The following is a 27,101-nucleotide window of genomic DNA, read 5'->3' as shown; positions in this document are numbered from 1 at the left end:
ACCCCTCCTGAAAAAAGACTAAGACTAAGAGTGTTCATGGATCACGGCTGTCTGCGTCCTGGTCATTCCAGCTCTGGAACTTTGGACTGTTTGATCGGCAGTGAAGTATTGTTCGTTAAAGAAAATGTGTGGTTTTTCTTTTGATCGAGTATTTCATGTGAAATCATAGCTTTTACTGGCACCATTCTTACTGACGTCATTGTAATGACCTATGTTCATTCAGGGCAAACTAGGTAGACAGGCCATAAGGCCCCCCCTCCACTTCGGGCGCTACGTCACACAAGTCGCCAGCCGCTTCACTTCTCGCCAGTGACTTGTAGGCTGATCTGAACCTTGCAGCAGTGAGGCTATCAATGGTGTTGAATGATTTAAATGTGTGTGAACATTCTGAATTATGGCCATGTTGTGTTGTATACCTGGTTGTAGAATCAACTACAGTTCAAAACAGCCTAATATTTCAGTGTTTAAATTTCCTACTGACTTGTTTCGGAAACAAAAGTGGATCATAGCAATCCATCGAACCGAATTCGTCCCATCAGCAAGCTCAGTTGAGTGCATAAAATTAGGGGCGATTCTGTTAAAAGACCTGATGAGTCTATTTTAACTGTAAAACCTAACCATTTAAAACGCTCAAACGACGCTATTCCTAAGTTTGAAAATGTGCCTGCCTATCTGTCTAAAAATCTTCTGACACCGAGCAAAAATCCTATTCAAAGACAAGAAGAAATTGAAAAACGGGAAGAGGAAGGAAATAAAGAAAGCTGAGGAAGAATATGACAGGATCAAGGACTTCGATGACGTTCAGGGTAATTGCAGTATTAAACGCAAATTAGATTTGGACAAAGTTTTCGTCAATTTTAACAGCCAAAGTCTCTGTATTTTCGAAATGTACATGACTGAGGAAAATATTCCGAAAATTGGTACTTCCTTAACATTAAACGAGGCTCTTGATTTTAAAGCCATTAAACATGATATTTTCATGAGTGATAACCCTGATATACTTGCATTAGGTGACGGGGGCAAAATATTAAAATGGTCAAATTAGAAAAGTATTTTTAACTTCCTGTTTAGACCTGCTCGTAACTCAAAAGTGACTGTCCACGACAAAATAGAATCTGTGCACAAAATAATTGATGAAATTGAAAGTGAAGTTGATGAGTGTATCATTACTGATAAATTATAATTCTGTAAGGAACAGTTAAATATAGCCTTTGCAAAGAAAGTATGTTACTCCTGTATGCTAATAACATGGTTCACTTCAATATTAGCTGCCTCTGTGGATCAGCAGTAGAGTGTCGGCCTCCGGATCCCAAGATAGCGGGTTCAAACCCGGCAGAGGTAGTCGGATTTTTGAAGGGCGGAAAAAAGTCCATTCGACACTCCATGTCGTACGATGTCGGCATGTAAAAGATCTCTGGTGACACATTTGGTGTTTACCTGACAAAATTCATTAAATCTCAGCCATAGACGCCCAAGAGAGTTTCGGTTTACTCGGTCTGCCATCTAGTGGTGGCCTAGAGTAAAACAGAACGTCGAAGTTGACGAGCAGACATTCAGATGGCGTCAAATTGAAATGTCTGCACACGGTAGCTGAGGCCATACGATTATTATTATTATTATTATTATTATTATTATTATTATTATTATTATTATTATTATTATTATTATTATTACTTCAATATTTTTCGCATTTCCTGGGGCGAAAAGAAGATAAGACAGTCAACGTTTCTTACAATGCCTCACCCGGTTATTCAGTTTTTTACTGCAAAACTAGGCATGGGAAATTTGGGTATTGATGATTCACATCGGAATTACTTGAAAAACTAAAATTGTTAAAGGAGCATGAAAGATTTTGTAACTTGTTGGATGGAGTCTATGTAAAATGCGAGCTGAACTATAAAGGAGGAAAGGTTCTATTTTTTGTTTTTGTGTTTGCTAGTGGCTTTATGTCACACCGACACAGATAGGTCTTATGGTGACGATGTGATAGGAAAGGCCTAACATCTGGAAGGAAGCGGCCGTGGCCTTAATTAAGGTACAGCCCCAGCATTTGCCTGGTGTGAAAATGGGAAACTACGGAAAACCATCTTCAGGGCTGCCGACAGTGGGATTCGAACCCACTATCTCCCGATGCAAGTTCACAGACGCTCGCCACTAACCGCACGGCCAAATCGCCCAGTAGGAGGAAAGGTTGAGGGAGTTGCTTTTGGTAGTAAAAGCGGAGAAAATAACAATAGCTACAACTGCACAAACTTTTATGTTGTCATCCAGTCTTTAAAAAAATAAAGACGTAGTTGATTTGTTTCCATGTAAGAACCTAACGTGACATTTCTCAGAACAACTCACTTTGCAAGTTTTTAAAGTATTAACAGGTAGGCCTATAGCTTATAAGGTAGCATGCATAATTTCTAATAATAACAGTGCTAGTAGGAACATGTTTGAAAAGCTGTGCAAAAGCAATTTACAAACCACTTTTCAAAACCCATTTGACGAAACACAAAAAATAAATAATTGTTTGATACTGGTCAGTTATTTAAAATCTTAATAAATAACTGGCTTAATCAAGCTGACAACTTATCCTGACTTTGACAACACTGAGTCAGACAAAAGAATGTCTATCTGAGTCTATCTAGTGTGGCCTTGGCTTGCTCCTGCCCTGGACCAAAAGGTGTTGTACCAGACTCTTTTAGAGTTACAAAATGTAAACCTGTATACTATTGTTTTTACATGAGGATTCTCAGAGAAAAATTCTGATTTCTCTTGTCAACAATGTTCTGGAAAACGAAAACTTCATGTTTAAAACATGCAGTGATTAAATAAATAGTTTTAAACATTTTGTTGACAAATGTATATACTGAAACAGGAACGCCCGTACTTCAGTTTATCGGAGAGCATGAGAAACGAAAAGGCGTGTATGGCCCATGCTAAGAGAGTGAGAGAGAGAGAAGGGTAGTGAAAAAAAAATGTTATGATTAAGTGGATCCTTCAGTTTATTCAATAGATATGCAAAGAATTCTGTCACCTTTTACAGCTGAATCATGGGGTTGTCCTTGAAGGCGTGGAGGGGACGTCGTCCTGCGGCGTCTTGCGGTCGGCATCAGCGTTGTCTTCCATCGTTGGTGTTTTCTCTGTATTAGTGTTGATGGCGACTCGAACCTGAGGCAGGAACGGGGAAATGTGGAGCTTCCGCATCGGACGTCATGGGACTCTGGTGTGACATCTCTCTAAGGCGAAGCACACCGAAATAGTTCCCACAGTCAGTGATGTTGAACGCACTTTAGCAGCAAGGATAAAGTCAGTCACAGTTCCATGAGAATAAGATGGAAGGAATTATCGTATTTGGAATAATAAACAAACAAAAACAATGTAGGACCTTCCGAGGTGCAGTGATTAAGCACTTCACAAAGAAAATTAAATTAACCGGGTACAGTCTCTGCACTGTACACCATGAGCACAATATTCACACACTTGTTGAAATAAACGACAGTCCAAGTTCTGTTACGTCGTAATTTTCAGAAGATTATCACTGGCACTTAAGATCATACATGATTCTGAACAGGTTATGATGGGAATTGGCATGGTCCCTCGGAAAGAAATTACGATACCGTATTCCACAAGTTAATACTGTCCTTAAGAGGGAATGTTGGCACAGTTTATTACGAACACAGTTCAATGGATAGACACAGTCTTTAAATGAAATGAAGGTCGGCACAGTTTTATTACGAACACAGTTCCGAAAAATGGATAAACACAGTCTTTAAATGAAATGAAGGCTGGCACAGTTTATGTTAGAAACGTTATCGCTGTTTTCACACAGTCTTTAAATGAAATCAAGGTTGGCACAGTTTATGCTAGAAACACAGTCTTTAAATGAAATCAAGGTTGGCACAGTTTATGCTAGAAACACAGTCTTTAAATGAAATCAAGGTTGGCACAGTTTATGCTAGAAACATTCATAGTCCACAAACGAAATATAATCGCCCAGTCGTACAGACTGATAAAAACGAAATTACGTTTTTGTTCATGCACAGAGTTCAAGCCCACGGAGAAAGCTTTCAACACTAACGTTTCCGAACTCAAGTACACAGCCAGACCGAGTGACAAATTATATCGCGACGTGCTTACTTGCACACAAACACTGAACTCACGGCTTACTGCCGACTCCCCTCACTCTCTCTGCCTACGGCACACTGCAGCTGCACACTGCCCACACTGCACACTCCCTGCTTTACCCCAGGGTGGCGATTCGCTTATATTGCCGAAGGTCGGTGGGCGTGGCTACACCTGTGGGCCCCAAGAAAATTTTATATCTTGGCCATCTTTACACCGATTGACATGAAATTTCGGCTAGCAGCGTTCATTATTCCTGCCTGCAAGGTGACGTTATTGAAATATTGATATCACATTTCGTTCATGCTGCAATGCTATGGAACACGAAAGAACCTTCTGCACGACGTCGCTTGACCTTGGCCGGTGTTCTAGAACTGCGCAAGCTTGCTTGCAGTTCCCACAATGCCTGTGCGCTCGGTGCAAGTTTAAATGCTTACGGCCGGGTGTTAGCGAGTTCCTCTTAATAAATGAATGAAACGTGAATGCTCGTAGGGCATTCCCGTTTCAATACATCTTTTGTATTATATTATTGAATAACAATGGAAAAGTTATCATAGACAAACTCATGGCTAAAAAGAAGAAATCCTCAGGAAAATAAAAATGTATAAACTGAAACCTTAGGAATTGTTAGGTAAGTTTTAAGTTGCAGTTTAATTTCTAAGAAAGGTTTCAGACTATTGTTGTGAATTGCCATCATGTATTTTCCTAGTAACATTACAACTATTTGTATACGTATTATGCGTTCTAATCTTTTACATGATATCATGTTCAGTTACAAGTGACAGATGTCACCATAATTTTACGTAAAGAAATGTTCATTTACTGCCCAGCCAGTTTTCTCCCTGTATAAAACTCGTGTAGTATACAAGCTTAAGTAAAGCCACAATTGAAGGAGGGTTCAATTATATCGTTAAGGTGGAATAAATGAACAAAATCATGGTGAAAGTGAGTGCGGGCCCTACACTGCCGTGCTAAACGCCAGCCACTCTCGTGATGTCACGGTCCGAGCCTTGCGGCCTGTCTATCTAGTGCGGCCTTGGTTCATTTCAGTTGGGAAATCTACTAAGACAGTCTTTCTGAGGATGTAAAAAGGCAGGTGAAGAGTGAGTGTCTGCCATTATAATGCAATTCCCCAACCTGATTGTGACTGATGGTAGACAAACGGGCCTACTATTAAAATGAAAAATCCCTAACGCAGTCTTCATATGAGAAAAGATGTTTGGTGATTTCTCCGTTGCGTTTCTAGGGTAACGTTAAGAACTATACAATTTAATACAGTCTTGCTCACAACGTGTACGCTACCTAACCTACAATTCTGTAATGTAGAATTCCGTAGTGAAGCACGGGTACATCCGCTAGTGAGTAATATACAGAACACCAGATTACCTTAAGTGGCTAAGTTAGAATCTTGTAATTTGCGTACAGATTATCGTAAGCGAGTTTTAATTCTGGAGGGAATGTGAGATCGTCAGTTTCATTGCTTGTGACTGTTGTGGGTCATTCCTGTAGTACACATTTCATAACTGCCTTAAATCAATTTGGCACTTGAAACACATGGGAAAGCCTGCTGGCAGACCTATCGTATGTTGATTGACAGCTAGTATACTAATGGAAAGCAGAAGATGGAAGGGAAGATAGATTTGACTGAGCAAGTACAGTCAGTAGCAAAACAAATCAGTTCATTGTCAGCACATATTCCTACTGTTTGTGCATGAACCAAATTATGCCGCTGAAAATTCTAAACTGAAGTTTGCGACAAGAGGACAAATGCGATAGATTGTTCAGTGTTCATAGTTTTATTAATAAGGAAGCTGAGGACAGGAAGAATAAAACACAAGCACAGTATACAAAGGAGTTGTTGAAAGTACAATAAATAGCAGATGCAACAAAAAAATTGTTGCAGAGGACGGTCAAGAGAATTTTAACCGAGCAAGTTGGCCGTGTGGTTGTAGTCGCGCAGCTGTGAGCTTGCATTTAGGAGGTAGTGGGTTCTGCACCCTCCCCGCATATATTTTGTACCGGGATATATTTATGGGGCCAGAGCATGGGAAGGATCTCAGGTTGTGTGCAGTTACTATTGGAGCAGGTGCAGAGAAGGATGATTTTGCAAGGCGAATAATAGATGGTAATTAAAATGTTTGTGGGTTACTGTAGTCACGTCCTAGTTCGTGAACCATGGGCAACGGCTGAGTGGCCTAGTAAGTGGTCCTGAGAGTCGGGATACCAGTTGCTATGGAATGGGAGTGGGCATCTCGGACATATTCTGAGTCGTGGCCCTCCTTGTGCTCAGGCGGCTAGGACTACACAATTCACCGGTGGTCCATAACCCGTTAGAGGAGAGATCCTCACTTGGACTATGTGCAAGTAGGGCAGCATCCTGCTTCATGAATTTACCGAGCTCAGAACACTTTAAGCAAGCCTCGGACCTATGGGAGTAATGGAGTCCCACTCCCATTTGACAGGCGAGGGACTCCTTGGAAACAACTTGGCGAACGAAATGGAATTCGATGGGGAGCTATCAGTATTAATGGGGCTTATGGAAGAAAGAAGGTAGAACTTGCTGAGTCAGCAAAGAGGATGCATCTGGATGTGCTAGGAGTAAGTGATATTCGGGTAAGGGGAGATAAGGAGGAAGAGATAGGAGATTATAAAGTGTACTTGACGGGTGTTAGAAAGGGAAGGGCAGAGTCTGGGGTAGGGCTCTTTATCAGGAATACCATTGCACGAAACATAGTTTCTGTTAGGCACGTAAGTGAGCGAATGATGTGGGTAGATTTGTCAGTGGGAGGAATTAGGACAAGAATTGTGTCCGTGTATTCACCATGTGAGGGTGCAGATGAGGATGAGGATGAAGTTGACAAGTTTTATCAAGCATTGAGTGACATCGTGGTCAGGGTCAACAGCAAGGACAGAATAGTGCTAATGGGCGATTTCAATGCGAGAGTTGGGAATAGAACTGAAGGATACGAAAGGGTGATTGGTAAATGTGGGGAAGATATGGAAGCTAATGGGAATGGGAAGCGTTTGCTGGACTTCTGTGCTAGTGTGGGTTTAGCTGTTACGAATACATTCTTCAAGCATAAGGCTATTCACCGCTACACATGGGAGGCTAGGGGTACCAGATCCATAATAGACTATATCTTAACAGACTTTGAATTCAGGAAATCTTTTAGGAATGTACGAGTTTTTCGGGGATTTTTCGATGATACAGACCACGATCTGATCTGTAGTGAACTATCTCTAGGCCTAGGGTAGAGAAAATGAAATCTGTCTGCAAACGAATAAGGGTAGAAAATCTCCAGGACGAGGAAATTAGACAGAAGTACATGGATATGATTAGTGAGAAGTTTCGAACAGTAGACAGTAAGCAGGTTCAGGATATAGAAAGTGAATGGGTGGCATACAGGGATGCTGTAGTAGAAACAGCAAGGGAATGCCTAGGAACAACTGTGTGTAAAGATGGGAAAAGGCGAACATCTTGGTGGAATGATGAAGTGAGAGCAGCCTGTAAACGTAAAAAGAAGGCTTATCAGAAATGGCTCCAAACAAGGGCCAAGGCAGACAGGGATTTGTACGTAGATGAAAGAAACAGAGCGAAACAAATAGTTGTTGAATCCAAAAAGAAGTCGTGGGAAGATTTTGGTAATAACCTGGAAAGGCTAGGTCAAGCAGCAGGGAAACCTTTCTGGACAGTAATAAAGAATCTTAGGAAGGGAGGGAAAAAGGAAATGAACAGTGTTTTGAGTAATTCAGGTGAACTCATAACAGATCCCAGGGAATCACTGGAGAGGTGGAGGGAATATTTTGAACATCTTCTCAATGTAAAAGGAAATCATCATGGTGGTGTTGCAAACAGTCAAGCTCATGGGGAGGAGGAAAATGATGTTGGTGAAATTATGCTTGAGGAAGTGGAAAGGATAGTAAATAAACTCCATTGTCATAAGGCAGCAGGAATAGATGAAATTAGACCTGAAATGGTGAAGTATAGTGGGAAGGCAGGGATGAAATGGCTTCGTAGAGTAGTAAACTTAGCATGGAGTGTTGGTAAGGTACCTTCAGATTGGGCAAAAGCAGTAATTGCACCTATCTATAAGCAAGGGAACAGGAAGGATTGCAACAACTATCGAGGTATATCATTGATTAGTATACCAGCATATGAATAGTAACACAGTAAGGTTTCCACCTATTCAGTACTAATATGTATTTACAATGTTATAAATTACATGGAACTAGTTTCGACCCGCCTAGGGGTCATCATCAGCCATATTAAAGCATACATAAGTATTTTTGTCGAATCCTAAAACATGTTATTTTTAACTGTAATAATCGTATGGATTTTATAATTTATAAAGTGAAGTTTGGTAATGAGATGAGAAATGTTAGTACAGGTGAGTAGTAAATAAAATAATAACATATATACAAACAAGTTTGGAACAAAGTACTAGTGGGGTGCTTAGAGTTGTAAAAATATAACCTCGTGGATGTCAGTAGTCCTCGTACTAAAGAAACAATGTAAAATAACACATATAAACATATATACAAGTATGTACAAAGTCTGGAGAGTAAAGAGTGATACTCTTTTAATGTCGAGTTGGCTTGACACTGATCACTTAAGCGGAGAAATTAGGTATTTGGTGTATTAAAGCTGTGTTGGTCAGTTGCGTTGTTGATTGTTGGACGTGAAGTTGTTTTTGAATTTCTGGTTGAGAAGAAGGTGGAAACTGCGCGTGGATATATTGATTCTCAGTTCTTAGCGGAAACCAAATTGGACCTGTTTAAATGGAGAAAGTCAGTAAAAACAAAAAATGGAGATAGGAAAAGGTTAACATAAAGTGAAAGGACGCTTACCTCGCGCTGCGGTGTGTGTAGTATAGCTGATGGTGTGTGATTGGTGGCGGGGAGAGAAGTGTGGGCAGGGAGGAGGGCAGGTGCGTGCGGGTTAGGAGGGGGTTAGGAAGAGTGGGGGTGGCTTGGGGTGAGGTGGGGGTGGGGAGCTTTTAAGGCGGGGCTGAAGGGTGCAGGAAAAAGGGTAATTGTCTCGGAAATGTACCTTTGATTAGACTTAGGATTGAGTTTTGGTTGGCTGCATTATTGTTTCTGAGGAAAGTGATGAATAGATCGAAGAGTATGTTGGGTTTCTCTGAGATTTCATTGAGATTGTGACTGGCGTTGAAGTATTGGTCTAGGTGTATGTAGTAATTTTCCATTATGTTGAGTAAAGGGCCCTTGTTTGCTAATTCGAGGATGTCCATGTCCTGTTCGATATTGGTGAAATTATGGTTATAATCATGCATGTGTTAGCCGATGGCTGAAAACCTGTTGTATTTTATTGCATTAGTGTGTTCATGGTATCTGGTATTGAAGTTTCTACCGGTTTGTCCGATGTAGGATTTTTCACAGGTGTTGCATTTGATCCTGTAAACTCCTGATTTTACAAAACTGCTGGTCCTGTTGATGTGTGAAGTATTGTGTAAGACGTTCATGTTCTTATTGTTGGTTTTGAAGGCTATTTTAACGCCTTGTTTCTTGAAGATATTGGTTAACTTGTAGATATCATTGTTGAACGTGAAGGTGGAAAATGTTAGAGGTTTAGTCACTTCTTTTTTGAGGGTAGTTTTAGGGCGATGTTTGTGTTTATTGATTATCCTTTCTATGAAATGATTGCTGAAGCCGTTGTATTTTGCAATTCCGCGAATTGTGTTAAGTTCGTTCTTTAGATCTTTCTTGGACATAGGTATGCTGAAGGCTCGGTGAACTAGGTTGTTGTATGTGGCTCGTTTGTGGGACTGGGGGTGCACTGAATCTTGGCGAATGGTGGAGGCTGTTTGAGTAGGTTTTCTGAATATTTTATAACAGAAAGAATCTGAGTTTCTAGTGATAGTTAAATCTAGGAAGTTGATTTTTTTATTTGATTCGGATTCTAGTGTGAATTTGATATGAGAATCAATAGTGTTGAGTTTTAAGAGGGTGGTGGAGGCATTAATTGATTGCTCATTCATGATTACGAAGACATCGTCAACATATCTGGCCCAAAAGAGAATGTTTCCAAATTCATTGTCAATTTTGGTGTGTTCGAGGAAGTCCAGGTATATTTCTGCCAAGATGCCTGAGGCCGGTGACCCCATTGCCAAACCATCTTGTTTATATATAACATTGTCGAAAGTGAAGAAGTTGTTGTTGATGATTAGTTTTAATACTGTGATAAAGTCTTGTGTCTCTAGTTTGCTTAAGTGGGTGTTTTTGTTTAAATTGTTTTTAATTATTGGAATTAATTTTGATACTTGTATGCTTGGGTACATGTTTACAATATCGAAAGAGTGGATGGAGTAATCCGGTTGCAAGTATTCACTGGCATCTTGGAAGGGAGGGTGCGATCAGTCGTTGAGAGGAAGTTGGATGAAAACCAGTGTGGTTTCACACCACAGAGAGGCTGTCAGGATCAGATTTTCAGTATGCGCCAGGTAATTGAAAAATACTACGAGAGGAATAGGCAGTTGTGTTTATGTTTCATAGATCTAGAGAAAGCATATGACAGGGTACCAAGGGAAAAGATGTTCGCCATACTGGGGGACTATGGAATTAAAGGTAGATTATTAAAATCAATCAAAGGCATTTATGTTGACAATTGGGCTTCAGTGAGAATCGATGGTAGAATGAGTTCTTGGTTCAGGGTACTTACAGGAGTTAGACAAGGCTGTAATCTTTCACCTTTGCTGTTTGTAGTTTACATGGATCATATGCTGAAAGGTATAAAATGGCAGGGAGGGATTCAGTTAGGTGGAAATATAGTAAGCAGCCTGGCCTATGCTGACGACTTGCTCTTCATGGCAGACTGTGCCGAAAGCCTGCAGTCTAATATCTTGGAACTTGAAAATAGGTGCAATGAGTATGGTATGGAAATTAGCCTCTCGAAGACTAAATTGATGTCAGTAGGTAAGAAATCCAACAGAATTGAATGTCAGATTGGTGATACAAAGCTAGAACAGGTCGATAATTTCAAGTATTTAGGTTGTGCGTTTTCCCAGGATGGTAATATAGTAAGTGAGATTGAATCAAGGTGTAGTAAAGCTAATGCAGTGAGCTCGCAGTTGCGATCAGCAGTATTCTGTAAGAAGGAAGTCAGCTCTCAGATGAAACTATCTTTACATCGGTCTGTTTTCAGACCAACTTTGCTTTATGGGAGCGAAAGCTGGGTGGACTCAGGATATCTTATTCATAAGTTAGAAGTAACAGACATGAAAGTATCAAGAATGATTGCTGGTACAAACAGGTGGGAACAATGGCAGGAGGGTACTCGGAATGAGGAGATAAAGGCTAATTTAGGAATGAACTCGATGGGTGAAGCTGTACGCATAAACCGGCTTCGGTGGTGGGGTCATGTGAGGCGAATGGAGGAGGATAGGTTACCTAGGAGAATAATGGACTCTGTTATGGAGGGTAAGAGAAGTAGAGGGAGACCAAGACGACGATGGTTAGACTCTGTTTCTAACGATTTAAAGATAAGAGGTATAGAACTAAATGAGGCCACAACACTAGTTGCAAATCGAGGATTGTGGCGACGTTTAGTAAATTCTCAGAGGCTTGCAGACTGAACGCTGAAAGGCATAACAATCTATAATGATAATGAATGAATTAAAATTTTTGAAAATATTTATTGATAATTTTGAGCAAATTACCCTGCTTCTCATTTATCATACTTAAATTTTCAATTGATCTCTTCAGAATGCAATTAAGTAAATGAAAAATATGCACTGTTATAATCCAATACATCCACTCAATAATGTTCAGAATAAATAGCAGTTTTCTAAGATCTCGGTATACCCTAAAGTTCATCTAGGATCTCTCATATAAACTCAAATTCAAAATAACACTCTGTTCATAGAACTTCATTCAACCACTTGTTGATTTACTAAGATTTTTAAATTGCAAATTAAGTCCATCACTCGTGGTAAAAAACTAAAGTCTTTTTAACATTATTAAACATAATATTAACTTTCACTTGCTTTAGCAGTCTTATAGTTCAAATTAAATATTTTCAATCTCTTGCTGAAAAATTCTGCAGATTATACAAGATTGTCAAATTGTGCACTTGCTATATGACAAGCTCTACAGTTCATCTAAGTTATTGTAAAACGTCTTCAATTTCCACAAACTTCGAAGAGAAACCTAAAGTTCATCTACATAAGACCTGAAGTCTTGTTGAATGACCTACAATTTTATAAGCAGTAGAATTAAGAGTTCACTTGATCAAAAATTACTAGGCACTTTTCATTTAAACAACGTAACACTGTTGAATGATGGAGTGCTTTATTAAAAGGTCAGTTAGTGTCTAAGTGTAATTACTCACTCAAGAAATGTAAAATACACTTGTATTCTGCTCGTAAGAATGGACAAAATACAGCTCTGCAGCTTGGCGACAGGAACTTTCTGCAGCGAACAGCCTGAACTCGAACTCAGTACCAGCAGCATACCACGTTCCATCCCACGAAGACACCTCGTTATAATCCCTTGTAGATACCATGATTAATCCCTCACTGGATACCACGAATATCCGTCGAAGATACCACAATTAATCCCACGCTGGTTATGATGTTCTACGTAGTGTGATATCATGACACTTCGCCAAGATTTCCGGTGTTTTTAAAAATAAATATTGAAACACAGAAGAGTTAAATTGGCACTATACAGCGAGTTGTAGGACTACTGATTATGATCAATGAGTTGCATTTCACACTGAAATAAGTCCGAATGCACAGTTTGTACTCATACTTTCGTACTATGGCATTAAATGCGTGACTTGGAATAGCACAGTCTAGGTTACAGTTCAAATATACCATAAGTCAAGTTACTGTGGTAAGAAAATGAGGTTGTTTTTAAAGTCGAAAGCACGGCCTTTCACTACACAGTTTATGAGATATGAAGTTATGCACTTTCACAGTTCATAATAAGCACTGATTATGTCTTAAATTCAGTAACAGAATAACTATCACAGTCCGTGAAATACTCGCGAAATGCAATTATTGTCACTTCTAGAACAGTCTCTTGAATCCTAATATTCACTGCTTAAGTGGTTTTTATGAATGAGTTTGCATAATGAGGGTTCGTATGACCTGATATCACCATAAAATGTCCTTAACATTCAATTCTTTTCTGACGGCACTAATCGTAAGTTCGGGAAAATACGTGAAAAATAGTCACATTCATTCCTATCAATTGCAGAATATTCGAGTGGAATAGTATTTCAGATAGTTAACAATCGTAATTGTATACGAGAAATGCGTCTCAGAATTAATGAAATTGTCATAAATTGAAAGTTTAGTTTATCACGCACAATTTCCTAGTATGTTGGTCACTGTAAATGATCACGACAAAGTTCAAATATATAAGGGGAATTAACAAAGTCCATAATACTGTTGAATGGTAAATTAAACACTGGTATTCTCAGTTATATCTCAATACACAGTCTATATCGTAAAGTCACTTGTTCAAAAAATTCGTAACTCTTATACAACGAAAACTCAGTTTGGGAGAACTTCATAACCTCTCACACGTCCACAACACGGTTGCAGTTTCATTTACTACGATCTCGCACAAATTCAAAGTTCTAGAATATGACTTTCACATCTCCCGCACAGCGCGACGGAGCAGTATGATGTCTAATCGTGGTCAAGTTGTAGATTTCAACTGACTATACCCTGAGTCGTTGACCTATTTATATTCTGCTGGGAGCAAGCTCACTGGGTCAAAGCGACAGAGGGGTGGTGATGCATTCCAAACTTCAACATGTCATATTTTCCAAACTACCAGGTGGAATGATCTCAAATTTTGAACATTGTACATTTGAAATGTGGGCTACATGCTGGTGTTTGTCTCGTTTTTATCCGTCAAGCCATTTAGAAGTTATAAAAATTATTTCTAGAAGTTTCCACGGGGAGGTGAGATACATGTGGCGCTGACGTCACTTGACCTTGTTCTCCTCTCTTGCTGTCTCCCTCACACATACACAGAGCAGTAGAGACGAGAACATTCCCTCGGACAGCTGTTCCTTATGTCGTAACTCAGCCATTCTTTCATGATTAAAGATTTTATAATTTGATGTGCCAGGGCCTATGCCTTCCTGGTAAACAGGTTGCAGCAACATCATAGGAAGACATACAAAGGTAATTGATGGAATTTGAAGAAAAATTGAGAACTGAATGGAATAATTAGATAGATGGTTGATGATGAGATAGTAACATGCATCAAGTTGAGATGAATTATTATGCTTAATGTAGAATAGAGTGAGACGTGAGATGCGTAATATGAAATAGATGATCTATATGTGAAGAATGGTAGGATATTATGAAGTGTAATGATGGTGATGATTATTGTTTCATTGAGAAATATCGAGGGATAGATGATTTTAGCGACAATATTAGTTCAGTTGACGCAATTTTAAGATAGAGGAGAGTTATATGTGGTTCTCTAAGGTGAGATATATATCTTCAGCAAGCCATATATAATACCAGTTACGATCTATACAACATGCCTATGTCAACAATTACCTATAGGTCATGAAAAATAAATCCATATAGGCTCCGTGCGCTGCTGGGGAAAATGCACCGCTGCGCTGCGAGTGGCGAACATTGTAAGTTAATGCGATCACCGCGCACACCTCTCTATCGTTTCACCGAGTGTTGCAATGGCCGATTAAATAATAACAGTGGGATTTCAGAGTGTTTTATGCAACAACAACGGCCAAATTATTCCAAACTTCCAGAAAGTAGTCATGTTAATTTACAAGAAAAACTGTTCGCAGGAAATAGCTGCAAAGCAAATAACTGCAAATATGATAAGAGAAAAATGTTGGTTCACTAGAGACACTACCATTTCACGATAGAGGCAACATAGTTATATATGTATTATTTGTGGTGATAAGATTTTCATGTACACATTCAACAATGCTGTCTTCAGAAAAATATATTTGGCCTAACTCTAATACGATATCATGTTAGCGTAGGCTAACGTTGCGAGGGAGGTCTTGGTAAAAGAATAAAAATATTTCCATGAAATGTAAGCATATTCGTGCTGTTATTTATACAGTTTTCTCAGAACATGTCACATCACGTACTGATGAACCCTGTGAATTGTCTGGACCTCGCATCTCAAAACCGGGGGAAAAGAAATACAACAAGGAGAAGAGCTTAGAGGAACTTTTTCCTATAAAAAGGCACAGGTTTGATGTCGGACCAATTGAAAATATCAGAATACCTTAACGTTACCAATCAATTATTGTGTCTGTATTTATAATATGATCGCGACCACCTCTGTAATATAACGGTTAGCGCTAGTAGTTACCTTCGTCAGGGGCCCGGGCTTGATTCCCGATACAGCCAGAAATCAGAAATTTAACATTGACGTGAGGGTAAATGCAGCTCATATTCATTAGGGGCTGCTTGAAAAGAGTTTTACCACATCGGGGCGAGGACAGAACTTTAGGTATGTAAAATGCGGTATTTCTGTGAGCTATTGATATTGTGTAATGGAGGGCTATTTCTGTAATTAGCCTATATTTGTCTACTGCCTTTTTAAATCCATTTCGTGAGGTTGTAACAGAATACTATAAAATTTCACATTGTGGTCTGTAGTACAGTACGGTATATTATTCTTCTCATTATATATATATATATAATTCGCTGGGGCCATCAAGGACCACGTTAAGTCTTGTTGCATTTGACACTGAACTTGGCCTTCTTTAGAGCCCAAATTTCCCTCATTCTTTGTGAGTGGGCCTGCTTACGCTCCTCTGTCCAAGGGGCACCGTGTCTTCTCTTCGGTTGCTCGTCTCGGTTTAGCCCGTTCGTCAATATTTTCTTGCGGAAGAGATCTCTGTTAAGGGCGTCTTCAGCTGAGATATGTAGCATTTGCAGGTCTTCTTCGCTATTTCTAAACCAGGGAATTGTGGTTTTGGGGTTTGAATCAAAAAAGTGAAAGATTTCTTTAGTTAACTTTCTTCCGTCCATTCTTTTCAGATGACCGTAAAATCGTGCCTGTCTTTTTCTGATTGTGTCAGTAATTTTCTCTTATTTGCTGTAGACTTCCTTGTTGGATCTCTTTTGATGGATTCCATTTCTGTACTTTGATCCCAAGATTCCTCTTACAATTTTGCGTTCTCTTTTCTCCAGTTCTTCAAGGAGTCCTTTGTTGGCGTTTAGAGACAAGGTTTCGGCTGCATATAGAACTACTGGCTTCAGAACTGTTTCATAGTGGCATATCTTGGTGTTCTGGGAAAGGCATTTTTGTTGTAGATTGTGCGGGATGTTTGGTAGGCTATTTCCAGTTTGCGTACTCGCTCCTGAAGTGCTTCTTTGTCCCGTCCATTTTTCATGATGATCTCACCCAGGTATTTGAATTTGTCTACTCGGGTGATGTCCCCGTATTTTGTATGGAGTTTTAGTGGAGCCTCTTTGATGTTAGTCATTATTTCTGTTTTCTCAAACGATATCTGCAAACCAGTTTGTTCGGCAATTTCCTTTAAAATTTCAACTTGAGCTCTAGCGGTTTCTATGTCGTTTGAGAGAACAGCAATATCATCGGCAAATGCTAAGCAGTCTGTTACGATCCCCTTGGATTTGGTTCCTATTCTCAATGGACTGTAGTTGGTTTTTTGTAATCTCACCCGCCAGGTTCTGATGATCTTTTCAAGAACACAGTTGAAGAGTATCGGGGATAGCCCATCACCTTGTCGGACTCCTGTTTTGATGTCAAAGGAATGCGAGAGACATCCGTGGAACTTCACCTTGGATTTTGTATCGGTCAGGGTGGCTCTAATTAATGCCAGCAGTTTCAAATCAACTCCAAATTCATTTAAGATGTATAGCAGGACTTCCCGGTCAATGGAGTCGTAAGCTTTCTTAAAGTCCACAAAGACAGACACATAATGCTTGGACCTTAGTGTACAATATCTGATGATCGTTTTGAGATTTTGTATCTGTTCAGCTGTTGAGCGACCTTTTCTGAACCCTCCTTGGTATTCACCTATTTGATGTTCGACTTGTACCTCCAAACGCTCCAGGATGGCAAGTGATAGAATTTTGTAAGTCACGGGTAGCAAAGATATTCCTCTGTAGTTGTTGATGTTCTTCATGCTGCCTTTTTTGTGTAATGGATGGATCAAAGCTATTTTCCAATCTTCGGGTAGGGTCTCCTTGTTCCAAATCTCTTCTATTTGCTTTTGCAAGATATCAAGTGATTCTTCTGGGGCATATTTCCATAGTTCTGCTACTACCGAGTCTTCCCCTGGCGCTTTGTTATTTTTGAGACGGGCAATGTGGCGCTTGATTTCATCTCTGTCGGGTGGTCTGGAATCTGGGTATCTGAGTAAGGGTTCCTTGGTCTCAATGGCGCTTTGCGGTTTAGAGCAGTTAAGTAAATTCTTGAAGTAATCTGCCAGAAAGCTGCAATTTTCTTCATTTGATGTCGCCAGTGTGCCGTCCTTTCGCTCAAAGCATAGAGATGGTGGTTTATAGCCAGTGAGTTTGCGTTTGAAGGCTCTGTAGTACTCTCTGCTTTCATTCTTCCTAAAGTTCCATCTTTTCAATGAGAGATTTTTCGTATTTACGTTTCTCAGTTCTGAACACCCTAGCTGCTTGGGCACCTTGGGTTTTGTAGGTTTCCCAATCATTTTCTGATTTCGTAGAGTAGTACTGTTTCCACACATTGAGTCTTTCTTGGAGGACTGATTCGCAGGTACCATTCCACCAGGCATGCTTTTTGCTTCTCTTGATTTCTGCAACGTCTTTAACGGCCTCAACAAGGAGACTTTTGGCATTGTTAAAGTCACAGTCATTTGGTCTAGCCTTCTCCTGGAACTCCTCGACCCTTTGCCGAAGTTTATCATTGTCAAAGCGTGTGATCTGTTTGGTTGTCTTCCTTGTGTTTGCGGGAATTGGTTTGAATTTGATATAGGCCACATTGATGCCTTTCTTTACCTTGACATTCATAATCTCAGGGCTGTTTCTCCTGGAGATTGCAACTTGATCAATTTGGAACTCTCCGAGAGCTTGGACGGGAGAACGCCAAGTCATTTGCTTTCTGGGTAGATGGCGAAAGTGGGTCGACATGACCTGCAGATTGTGATTTTCGCAAATGGACACCAGTCTTTTGCCATTGGGATTGGTTCTTTTGTGAGCAGGGTAATTTCCTATAACTTTCTTGTACTTCTGTTCACGACCTAGTTGGGCATTGAAGTTACCAAAAAGAAGCTTGACATGGTGTTTGGGGATTTTGTTTAATTTTTCATCCAGTAGGTCCCAGAAATTATCAACTTCGTCTGGATCAGACTTGTTCTTATCGTTTGTAGGAGCATGTGCGTTAACTAGGGCATAGGTTTTGTTCGCGCATTTAATTGTGAGTATAGACAATCTGTCATTCACAGGTTCGAAATTTGCAACCGATTTAAGGATCTTGGTTCTAACAGCAAACGCGGTTCCAAGCATCACAGCTCCATTGAGGATTCCTCTTTGCGCTTTGCTCTTGAAAAATCGGTAGCCTTCGGATTCAAAAATCTCTTCATCTGGGTACCCTGTTTCCTGTAGGGCCATTATGGATATCTGATTTTTGTGAAGAGCTTTGGTGAGGGTTTTCAGCTTGCCAGTTTGTGTAAGTGAATTTATGTTGAAAGTTGCTAGAAAGGTTTTAGATTTTGGCCTGAGTTTTTGACTCTTCGGGGTACACCGAGATGCTCTGACTCGTCTCTTGCATGATGTCGAGTTTCCCCCAGAATCCGAACGAGACTTGTGCGCCGTGGCGTTTACGACGAGGGATTTATCCAAAGATTTACCCCCTGGGGTATGTTTCTCGAAATGTTGTGCCATCATGCTTTTTGACTTGACTTTGCTTTGGACGGGTACCCATCCTTTTACAACTAGGGTTGTTAGCCCTAGAGGTTGCCTCAAGATGTTTTCTGGCTTCTGGTCATTTACCAGTCTTCGCCGTAACCCTGGCAAGGGACCAGTTTTTGTTTTTTTTTTTCACGGTGGTATTTTATTTCCCTACCACCCTCTGACTCTGCTGGCGGCAGAGCCAGCGAGCTTCCCCAATTATTGGGACGCGCCCGATGGAGGTAACCGGTAAATCCCCACACGGGTCTTCTCATTATTATTATTATTATTATTATTATTATTATTATTATTATTATTATTTATTTTGCACACTTTCGTGGTAATGATATTCAAGCAATTGTACGGATTTTAGGAAATCAAAGACAATAAACCTTAATTTACACTACAGTTTTACGTAGAATTTGAACCCATAAATTTCCGTACAATTCCAGTCGTGGCAATGACTACCGTCTTCTGCATGGCCGTGTAGATGTTGGTGTTGACATCCAACTTTTTCATTATTATTATTATTATTATTATTATTATTATTATTATTGCTATCATTAAGACTATGTTAATAGAATACAATGTATCTGTTACAGTATGATGTGTGTGGTTTAAAAAAGATGGCCTATTGTAGCTTACTTTGAAATTTAACATTGCTATAATAATTTGTTTGTAATTGTTAACCTTTATATTGTGTAAAGAGTTGTTGTATATTAAATAAATATACAAATCCTGAATCACTTCCTGCAATTTATTGCTGAGATCCACCGTCTTTTCAATTCCATTTCGTGAGGTCGTGAATAAAAGCTCTGTACTACAGTATCTACAGTGTTAATGCAGCCAAGAACAAGCACATCATTCTGTCGGAACGTTGTGACATTAAAATATAATCATCTGAAGACAGCATTATAAAATCATTGAATAAATGCATGTAAACGTCACACATATTCCAGCTTATGGTGAGCTGTTGATGAAAATGCCTCTAAGTAGTTCTCGTAGTATCCACCCGTAGCAGCACAGTGCTATATGCACGGAGCCTATAGGGAAGATAGCACAAATGTAGCCTGAATCTATACAAACTTCTAACCACAAATATTTTCATTCAAGTAAGTTAAGTTAAGGAATTTATTTAGTTACATTAAATGATATCACTGGTAATATTTTCTGTAATTCATTGAATAGTTGTCAGATGTGGATAATAGCATGATGACAGATCACATATAATTAATGTGTTGGCACTTAAATTAATTCTTGAAATTAATATTTATTTTTAATGAATAACTTGAGTAATATTAGTAATGACATTTCGATTATTTTTATTTTTGAATGGAATGATGACTTAATGAATTATCTTTTCTTCCACATAAGAGCGTAATAATATCGAGAACTTTGAAATGATTGAGAAAATATTTTCTTTTGACAACAATAGTGCTGATAATAGAATATGGACAGCTACTGGCAAATTAAATTAATTCACAGCGAGTCGATTCGACCATACATGTGTGAATTTTTAAAATCTGATATATAATGATTGGTAAAAGAAGGAATCATGATTTTCATTTTGTTTATAATTAATTCAAATGTAAATAATTTGCGTTGGAGACATTTTCTAGCTCCCAATCGAGACTTGTAAATATTGTGAACATGTTTTTTTTTTCATCAATTTATTTGGAGACCTCTATTTTTAAAAAAAATATTTGAGATTAATTGATAAAATGCAAAGTTAATTGATTATATTTTTCTTTACTTGATATCAAGATACTTACATCATTTTTCAAGATTTTCTTTTATTTAATAAAATAACATTAGAAAAACGTATTTATTCTTTCAGTGACTTTTTAGGATAAGTACCAGTCTTAAGTGAATGTTGGTTAAGAATTATATGAAAGTACTACGGAGACAAACCGGATCGCGTATAGGAGACATCCGTTATGTAGGTTGTTTTTATCCGACAGTACCTCGTGATGGTCCGCTCTCGATACCAAACCTGTGACCCAAAATTTTGAACCCAATTGGAAATTGATGTCATATTGAGCTAGTCTGGATCTTATGTGACTTAACCTGAACTACTAATATTCTGCGACTTCCGCTTCTTACAATGAAATCTTAATATGGTTTTGTAGTTTGTCAATATAGCTGTTGAAAATTTCAATTAGAACGTTATATAATCTCCTATGTCTTGCTTTACAAGTTTCTTCTCTAACTTCTTAAGGTTGTATTCTCTCGTTTGGTACATCGCCTTGTCGGTATCTCGTGGCATAGTAATTACGTAGTCTGCCGATCCAACTTTGCAGTTTTATTTCTTCTGAGCTGTTTGAATTCTTTACCGCCGATGGTTTGTAGTGCTCTTGTATGCGTTTATTATTATCTTTAAATTTAGACTTCTTTTTTTCACGTTTAGCCTTCTTCTTAGTTTGATATGTGATTGCGTTCTGCCAGTAGGTCTTCTGCGAATCGAATATCTTTTTCAGTAATAAAATTTTAACAATATTCCGACATCTTTCTTTCTCACTGCCTTCTATAATTCGTTTCCTTCCTTGTGCGTGGTGCAAGTATCATTCTTTTACATTTATGAATATGTTGACGTTCTATTCGCGGCATAGCGACCATTTTTGTTCCAAACAGTTCCACTGCAAACAGTGAAATGGCACAGTTTGAATCCCACCATCAGCAACCCTGAAGATGGTTTTCCATGGTTTCCCATTTTCACACCAGGCAAATGCTGGAGCTGTACCTTAATTGAGGCCACAGCCACTTCCTTCCCACTCCTAGGCCTTTCCTATCCCATTGTCGCCAAAAGACCTCTCTGTGTCGGTGCAACATAAAGCAAATTCAAAAGAAAACGCACAGGGTTGGCGTCAGGACAGCCATATGGCTGTAAAACTGGGCTCAATCCATTCAAAGTGCCAACTCCATGTAATTGTATAAAGGCGCAGGAGTAGAATTAGGAGAATTAATGACTAGTGAGTAATAACTGCAGCCGCCTCTATGGTGTAGTGGTTAGTGTGATTATCTGCCACCCAGAGGCCCAGTTTCGATTCCCAGCTCTGCCACGAAATTAAAAGTGATATGAGGGCTGGAATGGGGTCCACTCAGCCTCAGGAGGTCAACTGAGTACCAGAAACCTTCAGTGTGTTGGTGTGACTTTAAGCAAGTAGGGAGAAAAAAAAAGAAATTAAGAGCATGAGACTGAATAAACTTCATTTGGTACACCAGGAAAACACGGAAAAGTAAAAAGCGTGTAACGGATGTTTAAGATTGACACACAATCCATGAATTTTACATTCTTCAGAAATCAACTCCATCAATATCTAAATTGCTACCTGCGTCAGGAGAGAGAATTGGTTTTCAAGGAGGTTGTATCAGTTTGAGAAGTGTTGCAAAAGAGTCAAGCGTCAACTGGAAGAAGATTAGAAATAATAGAAGGGTTTTAATTGAGGTCACCTATGAGGCATCAACTTGAAAGACCTGCACCAGGTCTCTCTGGAGACCATGCGCCATGACATGACAGTAGTTATCTTGTGAATGAATTTGTTGAGTGAGTTGCTGCGGAAACTGGGTGTACTTCTGATGACTGATGGGTGATATCCAACAAGGAGATTAGCTGAAGAGGATGAAATACCACATCAACAGCACAGCCAAACCAAGTGAGAGAAAAGATTTATGATAATTCTATTCCACTGTCAGAAAAGGAGTATAAAGATCTGGCTAGACTTTGCACTTAACAATTTATACCTGCAATGTTCCACGAATATTTAAACCTTACTTACAACTCCAAACACAGCGATCTACCCTTCAAAATATTGTAAGCGCTACAAAAGCTATTGCAAGAGCACCACTTGGTTAAGCAGTGCACTCGACAGCAACCAGCAAACAATTGTAAGCGACATTCATAACATTAAAATAAGGACTTTTTCACTACGATTGAATAAATATGTAACCTAATATGACAGTAAGGTGAAAAATCCATTTCTGGAGTAGAATAAAAACAGAAACTGCCTAAATTGGTATTCAACTCGCTAATCATTTTTATCATCTCCTGTAAAATTCATATTTTGTCGCTCACAATACTTTGCCTTTTCAGGGACGATATTAACTCCTGACTTGAGGACCACATAAACCCTGCTTAGTTTCCAAATGTCCAGAAAGATTTGAATCTATATATATAAAATAACTTGTCCTGACTGACTGACTGACTGACTGACTGACTGACTGATTCATCATCGCCGAGCCGAAACTACTGGACATAAAGAAATGAAATTTTGGGGGTATATTCATATTAAGATGTAGGTGCTCGCTAAGAGAGGATTTTTGGATATTCCTTCGCTAAGGGGGTGAAAAGGGGGGTGAAATTTTTAAATGAGTGTATCTATATCTCAAAACTTTTAAAGTTTGCAGATGTAAAAATTGGTATTTAGAATCTTCATTAAAAATAAAGAAACACGCATTTTTTGTTTTCGGAAAATCGCAATAGGAGGGTTGAAAAGGGGTGAAAAATGAGTTGAATGCCTTTAATGAGGCTACTTATATCTCAGAAACTGAAGATATTACAGACCTGAAAATTGGTGTTTGGGATCTCCTTTAAAAATAAAGAAACACGTATATTTTGTTTCTGGAAAATCCAATTAAGGGGGGTGAAGAGGGGGTAATATTTTGAAATGAGTGTATCTATATCTCAAAACTTTTAAAGGTTATAGATGTGAAAATTGGTATTTAGAATCTCCTTTAAAAATAAAGAAACACGTATATTTTGTTTTCGGAAATTCCTAACAGGAAGGGTGGAAAAGGTTGAAAAAAGGGTCCAATGCCTTTCATGAGTATACTTATATTTCAGAACCTGACGATATTACAGACCTGAAAATTGATGTTTGGGATCTCCTTTTAAAATAAAGAAACACGTGTTTTTGTGTTTTTGTAAAATCCTATTAATGGGTGGGTGAAAAGGGTGTGATTTTTTAAAATGAGTGTACCTATATCTCAAAACTTTTAAAGTTTATAGATGTAAAAATTGGTATTTAGAATCTCCTTTAAAAATAAAGAAACACGTATTCTTTTGTTTTCGGAAAATCCCAATAGGAAGGGTGTAAAAGGGTGAATAATGGGTTGAATGCCTTTAATGAGGCTACTTATATTTCAGAACCTGAAGATATTACAGACCTGAAAATTGGTATTTGGGATCTATTTAAAAGTAAAGAAACACGTATTTTTTCGTTTTTGGAAAATCCAAATATTGGGGGGTGAATTCTTTAAAATGATTGTGTCTACATCTTAAAACTAAGAAAATGACAGATGTAAAAATTGGTAGTTAGAATCTCCTCTAAAAATAAAGGAACACGTATTTTTTTGTTTCCTGTAAATCCCAATAGGAGTGTAAAAGGGTGAAAAATGGGTTGAGTGCCTTTAATGAGGATACATATATCTCAGAAACAAAAGATATTACAGAACTGAAGATTTGTATATGGGATCTCCTTTAAAAATAAACACTTTTTTTAGTTTTTGGAAAATTCAATTAATGGCGGTTAAACAGGAGTGACAAATTGGGGTGAATTTTTTGAAAGACTATATCTGCAGAATATCTTGGAAACGTAAAATGTTACAGACGAAAAAAGTGGGTGTTTGGAATCTCCTGTAAATGTAAAGAAACATAGGTGATTTGTTTTTGGAAACTCCACTTAAGGGGAACTCAAAAGGGGTGAAATTTTAAAATGAGAATTTTTACAGTATATCTAAAAAAACTTAACATGTTACAGAAGTGAAAAATGGTATTTTTTTAATCTCTATTAATCATAAAGAAACGTGTATTTTTAGTTTTTGTAAATGTCACTTGGGGGGGGGGGGGGGTTAAAAGTGACTGAAAATGGTGTTGAATTATTTTAATTAGGCTACTGATATATCAAAAATGAAGATGTTACAGGCGTGAAATTTGATATTTGCAATCTGCTTTAAAAGTGAAGAAATACGTATTCTCGGAAAATCCATCGAAGAGGGGGGGGGGTGAAAGAATTGAAAAATTAATTGACTTAATTGTATGAGAATACATATAATAAAATAATAATAATAATAAAAATACAGATGTGAATATTCGTATTTGGATCTCCATTAAAAACAAAGAAAAACGCGTTTTTGGTGGGAAACCATCTTGGAGGGCGGGAGTGTAAAGGAGTTGAGTTCCTTTCATGAGGACACATAAATAAAAAACTGAAGAAGTTAGAGTCGTGATACTTGGTATTTAGAAGATCCTTTACTATTAAAGAAACAAGTATTTTTTTGTGGGGAAAATTCACTTAGGGGCGGGGGGGGGGGGGGGAGTAGTGTGAAATGAAGTGAAAAACATAAATTATTTTTATGGGGATACTTATACCTAAAAACTGAAGGTAATAGACGTGAACATTGGTGTTTGGAATCTCCTTTAAACATAAAGAAACAAGCCTTCTTTTAATTTTTTTTGGGGGGGGGGTGGCGGTAAATAAACTTAACGGCTGTGGGGTGTAGAAGGAGGTGAGACCAATTGATTTTACTGTTCTGAATGTACTTATAAGGATCCTCCGTTGCTCAGGCGGCAGCTCGCCGGCCTCTCACAGCTGGGTTCCGTGGTTCAAATCCCGGTCACTCCATGTGACATTCGTGCTGGACAAAACGAGGCGGGACAGGGTTTTCTCCGGATACTCCGGTTTTCCCTGTCATCAGCCATTCCAGCAACACGTAATAATAATAATAATAATAATAATAATAATAATAATGACCGGGCGAGTTGGCCGTGCGCGTAGAGGCGCGCGGCTGTGAAGCTTGCATCCGGGAGATAGTAGGTTCGAATCCCACTATCGGCAGCCTTGAAAATGGTTTTCCGTGGTTTCCCATTTTCACACCAGGCAAATGCTGGTTCTGTACCTTAATTAAGGCCACGGCCGCTTCCTTCCAACTCCTAGGCCTTTGCCATCCCATCGTCGCCATAAGACCTATCTGTGTCGGTGAGACGTAAAGCCCATAGCAAAAAAAAAAAAAAAAACATAATAATAATAATGTTCCGGACCGTCGTCAAATGTGCGGACCACGCTGGAAACGGCTCCTGGACGGGTAATGACTAAGAATGCATTCCGGCCGTGGGTTCAGTGCCGCCAAGGCACCCAATATGACACCACGCCGGATCTCCTGAAGGATTTTATCCATATTAAAAATGATTATAGGAAAAGATGGCGAAGATTTACGGACCCAACTGACGGGGAGGAATACCTGAGCCTAGCCCGGGAAGTACGAAATCGATTGCTGGAAAGGAAGATTGAAAAATGGGAGGAAACGTGCCGTAATCTAATAGAAAACGAGTCAGATCGGGAATTTCGGTGGATTCTCGCAGAAAAAGAGTCAGATCGCGAATTTCGGCAGATTATATATCTAAAACAATAAGCATTCAATTATAAATTTCAGTATAATACCGTAGTGAAGCACGGGTATCTTGCTAGTATTTGTATATTTAAAACACTAGGCTGAATTTTGTGAATGCGAGTTTGAGAGAACGGCTAAACCAATTGGCATAGTAAAACTTTCTGACAAAATCTTTTTTTCCGTACATTTGCAGTGTCTTAAAAAGCATAAAAATTTCTTGCCAAATATTTTTAAATTATTAAATAAAAATGGATCAACAGCATTTAGCTGTTCAAGAATGATATCTCCATTGGTAATGATGTGATCTCTCGTCGCCATAAGACCTATCTGTGTCGGTGCGACGTAAAGCCGCTAGCAAAAAAAAAAAAAAATGATGTGATCTATTAAGGCAAACCTACCGTCGACATAGCACGTCCAGAACATAATTCCTTTAATTTTAATATGAACTTTGGTATTTTCCAAATGGTTTAAATAAATTTCTTCCATTCCTGAAGGAAGGCTGTCCTGCTTATAGATTTTGCCATTGAAAGTGAAGTAATTGTTAGAAGTTACAAATTCTAAAATATAAGTTTTTTGACCAGTATATTAGAATACATGTTTTTTATATCAAAAGAGTACATTTTTGTGTGGTTGTAACATGAGGTTTTTTGTCAAATTACAAAATTCTATATAATTCCTATTAAACATGTATATACGGTATATGGTGATGCTTAATACAAAAGTGCTTCAATTTAGGGCTTCCTG

At 38.7% G+C, this 27,101-nt stretch overlaps 1 protein-coding gene across 3 annotated transcripts in view; it reads left to right on the top strand.

Annotated features, from left to right (window-relative positions):
- The window catches only part of sws (patatin like phospholipase domain containing sws), an 874,342-nt gene that overhangs the window by 809,443 nt on the left and 37,798 nt on the right, over positions 1-27,101 (top strand). The window lies entirely within an intron of this gene.

This window comes from Anabrus simplex, chromosome 1 (genome assembly GCF_040414725.1).
Source record: "Anabrus simplex isolate iqAnaSimp1 chromosome 1, ASM4041472v1, whole genome shotgun sequence".
NCBI lineage: Eukaryota > Metazoa > Arthropoda > Insecta > Orthoptera > Tettigoniidae > Anabrus > Anabrus simplex.
The sequence above is the reverse complement of the archived record's forward strand: the minus strand, read 5'-3'. Positions and strand labels throughout refer to the sequence as shown.